The sequence below is a fragment of the Leishmania martiniquensis genome, chromosome 11, assembly GCF_017916325.1.
Source record: "Leishmania martiniquensis isolate LSCM1 chromosome 11, whole genome shotgun sequence".
Classification (NCBI taxonomy): domain Eukaryota; phylum Euglenozoa; class Kinetoplastea; order Trypanosomatida; family Trypanosomatidae; genus Leishmania; species Leishmania martiniquensis.
The window spans coordinates 261,736-272,911 of NC_090146.1; positions in this window are offsets into that span (position 1 = coordinate 261,736).

Here is an 11,176-nt window from a genome sequence, read left to right on the forward strand (position 1 = left end):
GAAGCAGGGTAGCATGCGCTGCTTCGGCAAGTCGTGCGTGCTGATGCCGCTGCTGGTGATGCTCGGGCTGGCGTGCAGCGCGTTCATCACGGACGTGGTCGTGCACCTCCGCTACCGCTCATTCAGCCGGCGCGTCCTGACGGAGCGCGCGCGCCTGTGTGGCGAGTGCACCACTCCGGAGAAGGAGTGGGTCGAGTAGACTGGGGGAGTGCATGGGTGAGTCGTTCGTTCTCCGTAGCCGCCAAAGGACTCCGGCCGCAGCGTGCAGGGGTCAGAGGGATGCGAAGGAACTTTCCTTGGCGCGATGCCAGGGCCCTTCACAGGCAAGCACGCATACATACACACATTCTTCGATGGACGCTAATGCCCTCTGCTAACTCCCCCCACGAATCGCTCTAATGTGCATGCGGTGTGCCATCCCCTTCTCCGATGCTTTAATTCTTCCCATTTCGAGCGTTTTCCTTTTTTGTTTGTGTGTTGTCACGCCGGCGCACGCGTGGTCTGGTGCGTGGCTGTTCATATATGTGCATGTGTTGCTCATCATTTTTTTTCTCTCACACACACGCACGTTAAGGGCTCGGCTGCTCCGCAGATTTTTTTTTCGCTTTGATTTCCTGTCGCACGACTGCTTCGCAACGTCTCACCCTCACCCCCTCTTCCTCCTCTTCTCCGTCGCCGATCGCACACTTCTGCGGTGGTGGGAAGTCTGCGCTGCCGACCGCAGCTTTCTGGCACCCACGTATGTTTGCGCAGACGCTAAGCACATCTTCTTGCACCTGATGTGCGCTCGCCAGTGTGAGTGAGGAGGAGGAGGAGGGGAGAGAGAGGCGCGGGCTCTCGCCTTTGGTTTTCTGTCCAGCGCGGCTGCATCCCCCCTCCCCTCTCCTCCTCCTCCACTGGCTGGGAATGTTTCGCTCGCTGATACCTCTGGAGAGGCTCCCTTCCCTTCCTCCGCCTCGTTCAATTTTTTTTTTTCGCGCATCCAATGGTGCTCGACTATTCTTTCTGAAGCCTGAAAGGAAGAAGGTAGCAGCAGGGCCCCTCTTGATCACACGCGCAGAGAGAAAGATATGCATGTGCATATCTGAATATGGAGCGACAGACAGCGAGGGCGGCGGCCTAGTGGATACGTGCATATACATATATATATTTGTGTGTGTGCTTGCATGTGTGCCTATGTGCCGGTACCCTCCTCTTTGCTCCTCGATAAGAAGCTGAGAATGCCAGCGTGGACCTCTCTTCTCGCTGTGTTCGAGCGTTTCTTTTCTTTTACGCTGTGTATTCTCTCTCACTCTCTCTCTCACTCGCTCTTTTTTTTTCTCGCCGCTGGCGTGGGCTCTGCTGTTGATCACCCTCTCCTTTTTCCCCCACCACCCCCTTTTTCTCGTGCTGTTGGTAAAAGTGCGCGTCCTTCGTTTTCTCTCTTTCTTACTTCTGTGCTGAACGCTTCGTCTTCGTTGAGCGCACAAGGGCCGCGCACGAGATTGCGGTGGCGCCCGCTTTTCGGTCATGTGTGTGTGCTTGCGTGCGCGTTTTCTTAACCTTTCCCTGTGCTGCGCGCTTTCTGTCCAAGACAGCGCATGTGCACAGAATCGGATGCCCCGTACCCGGACGCGTTCTCAGATTTCCCCCTTCCTTTAAACTGCTTTATTTCTTCTCCACCTACCCCACTTCCCCTTCACACACACACACACACATACCGCCTTGCTCTCTTCGTACGCACGAACAACATCCATCGCCCCACCCTACCCTCTACTCTCGTCCAATCTCACCCGGCACTCCCGTGCCGGTGCGCCGGCGAGCGCGTGCGTGCATGCGTGCATGCGCGTGAACTTCGGGGGTGAGGAAAACTGCGCTGGAGAGGGTGCCTCTCGTAACCAACTCGCCTAATCGCGCACGCATGCGTAGGCAACCCTCACTTCCTCGACGAAATCCATTACACAGTGGTGCAGAGGAAGCCGAAAAGAGGGGAGGCGCGTGCGGAGCGAAAGCGAGAAACAAAAAAGGTAGACGAAGAGAACACCTCACAGGGGGCGGTGCTCAGTACCGCCCTCCCTTTTTTCCTCTCCCTTTTCGTTTGCTTTCGTTGACTTCTTCATTGGCTGTGCTGCCACGCATGTGCCGATGCGCTTTCCCCCCCAATTGGGCGACTCTGCTTCTGTGTCGGTAAGGAAGACCTGCCCCCGTGTCTCACGCTTGTCTGCTTTACTCTACCAATGGAACAGCGACCGTGGCCCCTCCCCCCTCCCCCACTTCCCTTCTCTTTCCTTCCAGCATCTCGTGACATTTTTGCCACCCTCCCTTCCCGTCGACCCCTCCTGGTCTATCCCCGCCATTCTTTACTTCGTCTTCGGTGCTTTTCTTCAGATTCCTCAACGCGGCGCTTCTCATTGCCCTCCCCCGCCCCCTACTCATCTCTGTATTGCTCAGTATCGCCGTGACTCCGCCAGACAAATTTGAACGAGCTCATCGAAGAGAAGGGCGTAAAAATTTTTAGCGGACTGACAGTCGCGTACAGCTGCAAGCGGCTGCGGGGGATTCCTGAAAAAGAACAGCGTGAGCATGAGTCAGAGGGAACAGAGGAGGCCCCCTTTTTCGTTTACCTTCTGCCGATCTGCCACCCCTCCACACCCACCGAGACGTCAGCGCAAGCATCATACATATATCTTCTTCTTGTCCCTCTGTGAAACACCTCTCTCTCTCTGTTCGAGTGCCTTTTTTTGAAATCTTCTGTCGATAGCCCTCACCGATAACGTCTGCCTTGCGCCTCCTCCCATAGGATTAATCTTGGCTGGCGCTTCTTCGGAAAAGCGCCTCCACTTCGCATCGCTCTCTCTTTCACGTGTCTTTCCTCAGACGTTCCCGCCCCGCCTCTTCTCTCGTCCTTGTTCATCGCCATCACTCCCGGTCCCTATCATGCCGCCGCTCTCGCCTCCTGATGACGAGGGGGGATGACGTACCCCTGCGTGCGCGTGGTCTGAGGGGCCGAGTATCTCGCCTGCCTCCTGCCAGTGCGGCGCCGCCTCTGGTGGGTGAGGGGCTGAGGCACCGACGGCGCCGAGGAGGTCGGAGCGGCGCACCAGTGCTGATGGCGGCGGTGGGGCCCTGGGTGGCGCCGCGCCGGTGCGGCCTGCGACGCCGAGCGCGCCTGCGCTGCCCGCGTGGTGTGTGGGATGCCAGCGCGACTCTGCCGCCACGGACGCGGCCCTCGCTCTGCCTACTGGTGTGTGAGCACCCTGAGCGATGGCGAGGGGTGAGCGCGCCTGGCGGCGCTCGACTCTGTGGGTGACCTGCGGAGAGGGGGCGGTGGTGGGCGGAGCTGAGGGCAGAGGCCGTCCTTCCGACGAGCGTGTCTGCGGTGCTGCTGTGGTGTGGCCTGCGTGTGTGTGCGCGCGTGTGTGCTGGTGCTGCGTTGCACGCACGCGATTTCTGGCCGTGCGACGAGGCCGGGGTGCTGTTGGTCGATGGCGCGCTCCATCGCTTACGGCTTATTGCTAAGCGACTGTTAACCGACGGCGGAATCGAACCCCCATCACGTCTGTCGTTGGGTGGGCGATGATCAATAGATTAAGTGGTGGTGTAGGTGTTCGCGTTGTTGTATGGATGCACGTTTGCTACAGAGAGTGTGTGTGTGTGTGCCCCGAAGAGTCGCTGGAGAGCGATGGCATACGTCCTGTGTTTGGGTCTGTCGGCATTGGGCGCGTGGGTGCGCACACATCTTCACGAGGTGGGAAAGAATTTTTTCCAGACTTTCTCTTTGAGCGGGATCCTCCTTGACTGCAGCGCTGCGTGAGGCAGGCCCGCGGGAGTGGAGCGGAGGGGTTGCCTCTTGCTTTAATGCATATGCGCATATACAGAACGGATGATGACCGCGAGGAGGAGTGGGGGCGAGGCGCGGGACGCTCCATGGCTTGAAGGTGCACCGGCCGATAAGCGTGTGGACACTTCAGCTTTGTTGGAGACCCACGGTGAAGAGGAGAGCCGCGCGAAGAAGAGGTGAGCTTCGCGCCGTCACAGGTCAGGACGGAAGCGCTCAAGAGAGGAAGCAAAAGGGCTCCGCATAGGCCGACGGACAGAAACTGGCAGCCGCCGACAGAGTGGAGACAGGGCGCACTGCAGCACGGCGGGGCTGCTCACCTGCGCAAGGCGATGGCGAAAACCACAGGAAAAAGGAGGCATCGTGGCTTTTCTGAGTGGCGCACCGACCGTAATCCCCCCCAGCGCGCTCTTACCCACCCCTTAATGCCGCCCCGTTTGGCGGCCCACATCTACTCTTCTGCCTTTGGCGTTCTACTCCACCTCTCTCTTCCCACCGTCTCGCACGATACCGGACTCTTCACCGTTGTACCGGGGGTCTAACTCCTGCTGTTCGGACGAGGGGGGTGCCCGTAGTCGGCAGCCTGCCCTCGGGTACGGCTGCGGGCTCTTGTGTGCTGGCAGGCGGCTCTGGGCTGGTGCTGTGCGGAGGGGACTCGCTGCCATGAGCACGTTGGGACCAGCTCAATGCGTATCCTGCCCATGGTTCGGCGGAAACGCCCGTCCATCCTTGACCCTCCCCCCAGTGCCCGCCCCCAGGGCGACAGGCTGCGACCCCCTGTGCGCAGGTGCTGCTCTCTGCATGGGCCCCTGCTGCTCAACGCGCCCACCGCTGCCAGAGGCGCGCCCCTGCGTCCTCCGACTCGCGGCAGCGCTGTGCCTGTCGCGGCGCATGCGGCGGTCCCCGTGCCTTATCGGACGTGGCGGCGGGGCGCAGGCGCGGGAGGGGCGCATGGGCAGGCTGCAGGGTCTGAGAGGGTCGTGGCTTGGGGCTGGCCGGCCTCCCCCCTCTCCGGCGTGCGCCTGAACCGCCCGCCTGCCACGCGGACGACAGTGGCGACCGGGACGGCTGCCGAGCAGGGCACCCAGGCCCGTGTGGCGCAGCGCGTGTGCGAGGGGTGGGTGCGGTGAAGGACAGGACGAGCCCGGTGGACGCGTGGGCCGTGTCGACGGCAGAGGTGCAGCCCTAGAGGACGAGGGCGCCGCTGCCGTGCATGCAAGGCGTGCGGGCCGTGGCTGTATGCGCGCAGCTGCGAAGCTGTTCGTGGCGGAGGCGACAGGCTGAGGAGGAGAAGAATGTGCCGTGCGGGCTGCACCACGGAATGTCCTACTGCTTCGTGGGGGTAGGGCGCTTCGAATCGGCGCGCTGCCTGCCGCGAGCGAAAAAGGGGATGCTGTCACTTCTACGCGTTTGGCTGAGGCGCTTGGTCTCACGGGAGGCCGGGTGAGCACTGCGCCTTGCCCCCCCTCTCCCATTCCCCTTTCTCACCTGCGCCGGCACCAGTGATGTGTAAAGCGCGTGTGGGCGTAGCATCTGCGGCCCCCTGCTCCCCGGCACCTCCACACCTCATCCCGCCCCCTCGTCGTCGCGGCTACGTGATTCGGACGAGTGCGTTGCAGGAGCGAAAGGTGGCGCGCGAATAAGCGCGGGAGATCTCCTCCGCGAACAAGGTGATAGGAAGGGACGGAGCCAACACGAAGGGGAGCGGGCCGGCATGGGGGAAAGCTGTGGCGACCCCGCCTGCCCGCCCGACTCTCCCTGCCTTTCTGTAAGGCTCCGTGGAGGCGACGCGGGCTGAGCCGTCTTCTATGAGAACGGAGTGCGTTATGCTGCTGCTCGCCTGCTCTGCCTCTCTGCTTCGCGCCTGGTGGTGCCAGTATGCGACCACACCATACGCTCGCCCCTGGCCGAAGCGCTCGGCGACGGCGCCGGAATGCCAGCCTCGCAGGTCTGGTGGCGCATTCACCGCGCTGTCGTATGGGCACTGCGCGCCCCTCTGCCCGCAGCCCCATGAAGTGCGCTCTCCTTGCCCCTCCGTGTGCTTCATATCTCCATGGTGCGCGTGTGGGTCTGCTTCTCTCTGCGTCGCCCTCTCCCTCCCCTACAGGCACCGGCGCATCGCCCCCTTTTTTCTCCCCCGTTTCTTTGAAGGAATAGCCTCGACGCTGCCGCTCACAAGCCGCCGGCCCCTCTCAGCGGCTTTTCGCCCTGCGCCGTTCACGAGCGACCAACAGAGCCATCGCTTCTTCCCTAATTTCCCATAATTTGTTCTGCCCACCCCCTTTCCAGTGCCCTCACGTGCCCCCTGCGCAGTTGGTGCCCCTTACCCACACGCGCACAGCGCCGCTTGCCTTCTCTGTTTGACTCGACCCTCCTTTCTCCGTTCTTTCGCACAGCTCGTGGCGACGACGCAGCAGTTAAGAGCTCCCCCTTCGCGGCGGCGACATAGCGGGAGCTGCGGTCTGGCTGCCCACCGTGTAGCGCGTGCACGCATACGCCGACGTTTACCTGGCTCACAGACATGCAGGCCAGCGAGAAGGTCGAGGTTCTCCGTCTGGCGACGGGGCCGCAGAAGCCCGTCAACGAGTACAAGCGGTTCGCATTGCTGGCTCTGGGCTCCTTTGGCTGCATCGTGTGCTCCTTCAGCTATGCGTGGAATCTCATCTCTGGCACGATGCAGGAACGGTACGACTTCACACAGCGCGACCTGAGTACGATTGTGACGGTGGGCTTGGCCTTCCAGTACGGTGTGCTTCCCTACGCCTTTTTGTACGACTTCCTGGGCCCCCTCTCCATCAGCGCCATCGGCACCGTCTACTTCCCGCTCGGCACGCTGCTGCTCGCGCTGTGCTTCATGGGCAAGATTGAGGGCAGTGTCGTGCGCCTCTCAGTGTTCAACTCCATGATGGCATGCGGATGCACCATGTTTGACCTGACCTCGTGCATCACCGTTCTTTCACATTTTCCGACGAACCGCGGCCCTGTGGCGGCGCTACTCAAGACATTCACGGGCCTCGGCGCTGCGATTGTTGCGTGCCTGTACGCCGGCTTCTTCGACTCAGACCCTCAGAAGCATTTCTTCTTTCTGTTTGCTGTGGGCCTTTTTGTCGGGCTACTGCTCATTGCGTTCATGCGCCTGCCCCCTTACCATCTTACGCAGTATGAGGAGCGGAAGTTGCCCGCTGAGGTGAAGGAGCGCCGGCTGGCGACGAAGGCGCAGTACCTGCGCCAGGAGGCGCCGCTCCGCCGCTTCGTGTGGGGCTACCTCATCCTGATGGTGCTGCTGGTGTTCCTGCCGACGCAGAGCGCTCTCGTGAGCTACCAGAACCTCGACAGGGGTGCCCAACTCACGTTCGCCATTGTGTGCAGCGTTCTGATACTTGCGTATCTCCTGGTCGCGGCCCCTCTGCCGTTCCTGAACAGCAGCCACATTCCTCTTTTCCACCCTGTCCGCGCCGAGCGGGCCGACAAGGTTGATGAGTGTGACAGCTTGTCGGAGGATGGGAGCCGGGCGCGAGGCACTGCGCTCGGCAACACCGACGCCCTCGATCCGGTGCATATGACTGACATGGCGCAAGGCGCCAGCGCTGACGAAACGACGTCTGACCAGGTGGTGACGTTGGGGGCGTCGGCGCCCGATGAGCCGACGGCTGCTGCGAAGGTGCCGGAGGAGACGGAGCTGGACTACCTTGCCCCGCAGTACCAGGGCAGCTTCATCCACAATCTGAGGATGCTGGAGATGTGGGCGCTGTGGTGGACGTCCTTCGTGACGACGGGCGTGACCTTCGTCATCATTTTCAACTCTGCATTTCTCTTTGCTGCGCTACAGAATGCGCCGGTGGACAGCTCGCTGCGAACGATGCTGACGGTGCTGAACGGCGTGGGCAGCGCTGTTGGCCGCCTGCTGATGTCCTTCTTCGAGGTGTGGTCACAGAAGCGCAAGGCGGAGGACCGCATCCCCATTACGGTGTCGGTCTTCTTCTCCTCAGGCTGCGTCATCGTCAGTGTTTTGCTGTTCCTGACGCTGCCTGCCGCTGCGCTGCCGCTGCCGTACGTGATAGCCGCGATAGGGAACGGCTTCTATAACGGCGTCATGCTGCTGGTCACCCGTACGATCTTTGCGAAGGACCCCGCGAAGCACTACCACTTCTGCTTCAGCGCACTTGTGGTCAGCGGCGTCGTTTTCAACCGTTTCCTGTACGGTGAGTGGTACACGGTGCAGGCGGAGAAGCAGGGCCGTGGGGATAAGCTGTGCTACGGCAAGTCGTGCGTGCTGATGCCGCTGCTGGTGATGCTCGGGCTGGCGTGCAGCGCGGTCTTCACGGACATCACGCTGAATTTGCGCTACCGCTCGTACTGCAAGAGGGCCTTGGCGGAGCGCGCGCGCCTGCGTGGGGAGGCTGCGGCGGCCAGCGGCGCTGAAAATGACGGCCTGAGCGTCTGCGATGCTGCAGAGGAGGCAAGCGAGCAGCGCGGCGAGGTTTAATGTGGGGAGAGAGACGACGGGCGTAGCGACCCGAGGGAGGGGCCCCTCTGCGCCATCGCCGCGAAGGCGCAGACTTATCGGCGCCTGACTGCCAACGCCCGACTGAGGAAATCGTGCATTGGCAAGGGGGGCCCTGCGGTCGCCGCAGCAGTGCGCATGCGCACCTTTCCCGGCAATCGCTCGTAGACTCGAGAGGGAGAGAGGGGAGGAGGGATCTCCGTAGGTTCGTTTCTTTGCCCCTCCTCCTCACTCCCGGTCCCTATCATGCCGCCGCTCTCGCCTCCTGATGACGAGGGGGGATGACGTACCCCTGCGTGCGCGTGGTCTGAGGGGCCGAGTATCTCGCCTGCCTCCTGCCAGTGCGGCGCCGCCTCTGGTGGGTGAGGGGCTGAGGCACCGACGGCGCCGAGGAGGTCGGAGCGGCGCACCAGTGCTGATGGCGGCGGTGGGGCCCTGGGTGGCGCCGCGCCGGTGCGGCCTGCGACGCCGAGCGCGCCTGCGCTGCCCGCGTGGTGTGTGGGATGCCAGCGCGACTCTGCCGCCACGGACGCGGCCCTCGCTCTGCCTACTGGTGTGTGAGCACCCTGAGCGATGGCGAGGGGTGAGCGCGCCTGGCGGCGCTCGACTCTGTGGGTGACCTGCGGAGAGGGGGCGGTGGTGGGCGGAGCTGAGGGCAGAGGCCGTCCTTCCGACGAGCGTGTCTGCGGTGCTGCTGTGGTGTGGCCTGCGTGTGTGTGCGCGCGTGTGTGCTGGTGCTGCGTTGCACGCACGCGATTTCTGGCCGTGCGACGAGGCCGGGGTGCTGTTGGTCGATGGCGCGCTCCATCGCTTACGGCTTATTGCTAAGCGACTGTTAACCGACGGCGGAATCGAAAGAAAAAAAACGCCGAAGAAAACGAAACTGACGACATCTTTTTTCTTCCCGTCCTCCGCTTCTCTCTGTTTCATTTTTGGCCGTGCGCTCCTTTCGTTGCGGTGCGGCTATTCGTTGAGATTTCGTAGCGTTTTTCTCTTTGAGCGCGCCTGTGTCTCTGTTTATGTGTGCCTTTCCTCTCCCTCCCTGCCTTTGATTCTTTCTTCTCATCGCAGAAGTCTTTGCGGGTACCCCTGAGAAGTTCAGTTGCTCTCTCTCCCTTTTATTGTATACATGTTTTTTTTAACTTTACGGCTTGTGACCGTGACGTGCTGTGCAGGTGCTTGTGCTTGTGTGAGTTGCTTTTGTACTGCACTCCAACCTCCTCTCCACTCCTTGAGTCTTTTCCTTCTTGACCTTTCCTTCTCATGCTTCGTTTTCTATTTTTTTTCATGTCGCGGTGTGTGATCTTTGACTTTTCAACCGTGTGTGGAGGGTCTAGTCAGTCTTCCGAACCCTCTTAGCCAGAAAAAACGCCGAAGAAAACGAAACTGACGACATCTTTTTCTTCCCGTCCTCCGCTTCTCTCTGTTTCATTTTTGGCCGTGCGCTCCTTTCGTTGCGGTGCGGCTATTCGTTGAGATTTCGTAGCGTTTTTCTCTTTGAGCGCGCCTGTGTCTCTGTTTATGTGTGCCTTTCCTCTCCCTCCCTGCCTTTGATTCTTTCTTCTCATCGCAGAAGTCTTTGCGGGTACCCCTGAGAAGTTCAGTTGCTCTCTCTCCCTTTTATTGTATACATGTTTTTTTTAACTTTACGGCTTGTGACCGTGACGTGCTGTGCAGGTGCTTGTGCTTGTGTGAGTTGCTTTTGTACTGCACTCCAACCTCCTCTCCACTCCTTGAGTCTTTTCCTTCTTGACCTTTCCTTCTCATGCTTCGTTTTCTATTTTTTTTCATGTCGCGGTGTGTGATCTTTGACTTTTCAACCGTGTGTGGAGGGTCTAGTCAGTCTTCCGAACCCTCTTAGCCATCGGCTCCCCCCCCATCACGTCTGTCGTTGGGTGGGCGATGATCAATAGATTAAGTGGTGGTGTAGGTGTTCGCGTTGTTGTATGGATGCACGTTTGCTACAGAGAGTGTGTGTGTGTGTGCCCCGAAGAGTCGCTGGAGAGCGATGGCATACGTCCTGTGTTTGGGTCTGTCGGCATTGGGCGCGTGGGTGCGCACACATCTTCACGAGGTGGGAAAGAATTTTTTCCAGACTTTCTCTTTGAGCGGGATCCTCCTTGACTGCAGCGCTGCGTGAGGCAGGCCCGCGGGAGTGGAGCGGAGGGGTTGCCTCTTGCTTTAATGCATATGCGCATATACAGAACGGATGATGACCGCGAGGAGGAGTGGGGGCGAGGCGCGGGACGCTCCATGGCTTGAAGGTGCACCGGCCGATAAGCGTGTGGACACTTCAGCTTTGTTGGAGACCCACGGTGAAGAGGAGAGCCGCGCGAAGAAGAGGTGAGCTTCGCGCCGTCACAGGTCAGGACGGAAGCGCTCAAGAGAGGAAGCAAAAGGGCTCCGCATAGGCCGACGGACAGAAACTGGCAGCCGCCGACAGAGTGGAGACAGGGCGCACTGCAGCACGGCGGGGCTGCTCACCTGCGCAAGGCGATGGCGAAAACCACAGGAAAAAGGAGGCATCGTGGCTTTTCTGAGTGGCGCACCGACCGTAATCCCCCAGCGCGCTCTTACCCACCCCTTAATGCCGCCCCGTTTGGCGGCCCACATCTACTCTTCTGCCTTTGGCGTTCTACTCCACCTCTCTCTTCCCACCGTCTCGCACGATACCGGACTCTTCACCGTTGTACCGGGGGTCTAACTCCTGCTGTTCGGACGAGGGGGGTGCCCGTAGTCGGCAGCCTGCCCTCGGGTACGGCTGCGGGCTCTTGTGTGCTGGCAGGCGGCTCTGGGCTGGTGCTGTGCGGAGGGGACTCGCTGCCATGAGCACGTTGGGACCAGCTCAATGCGTA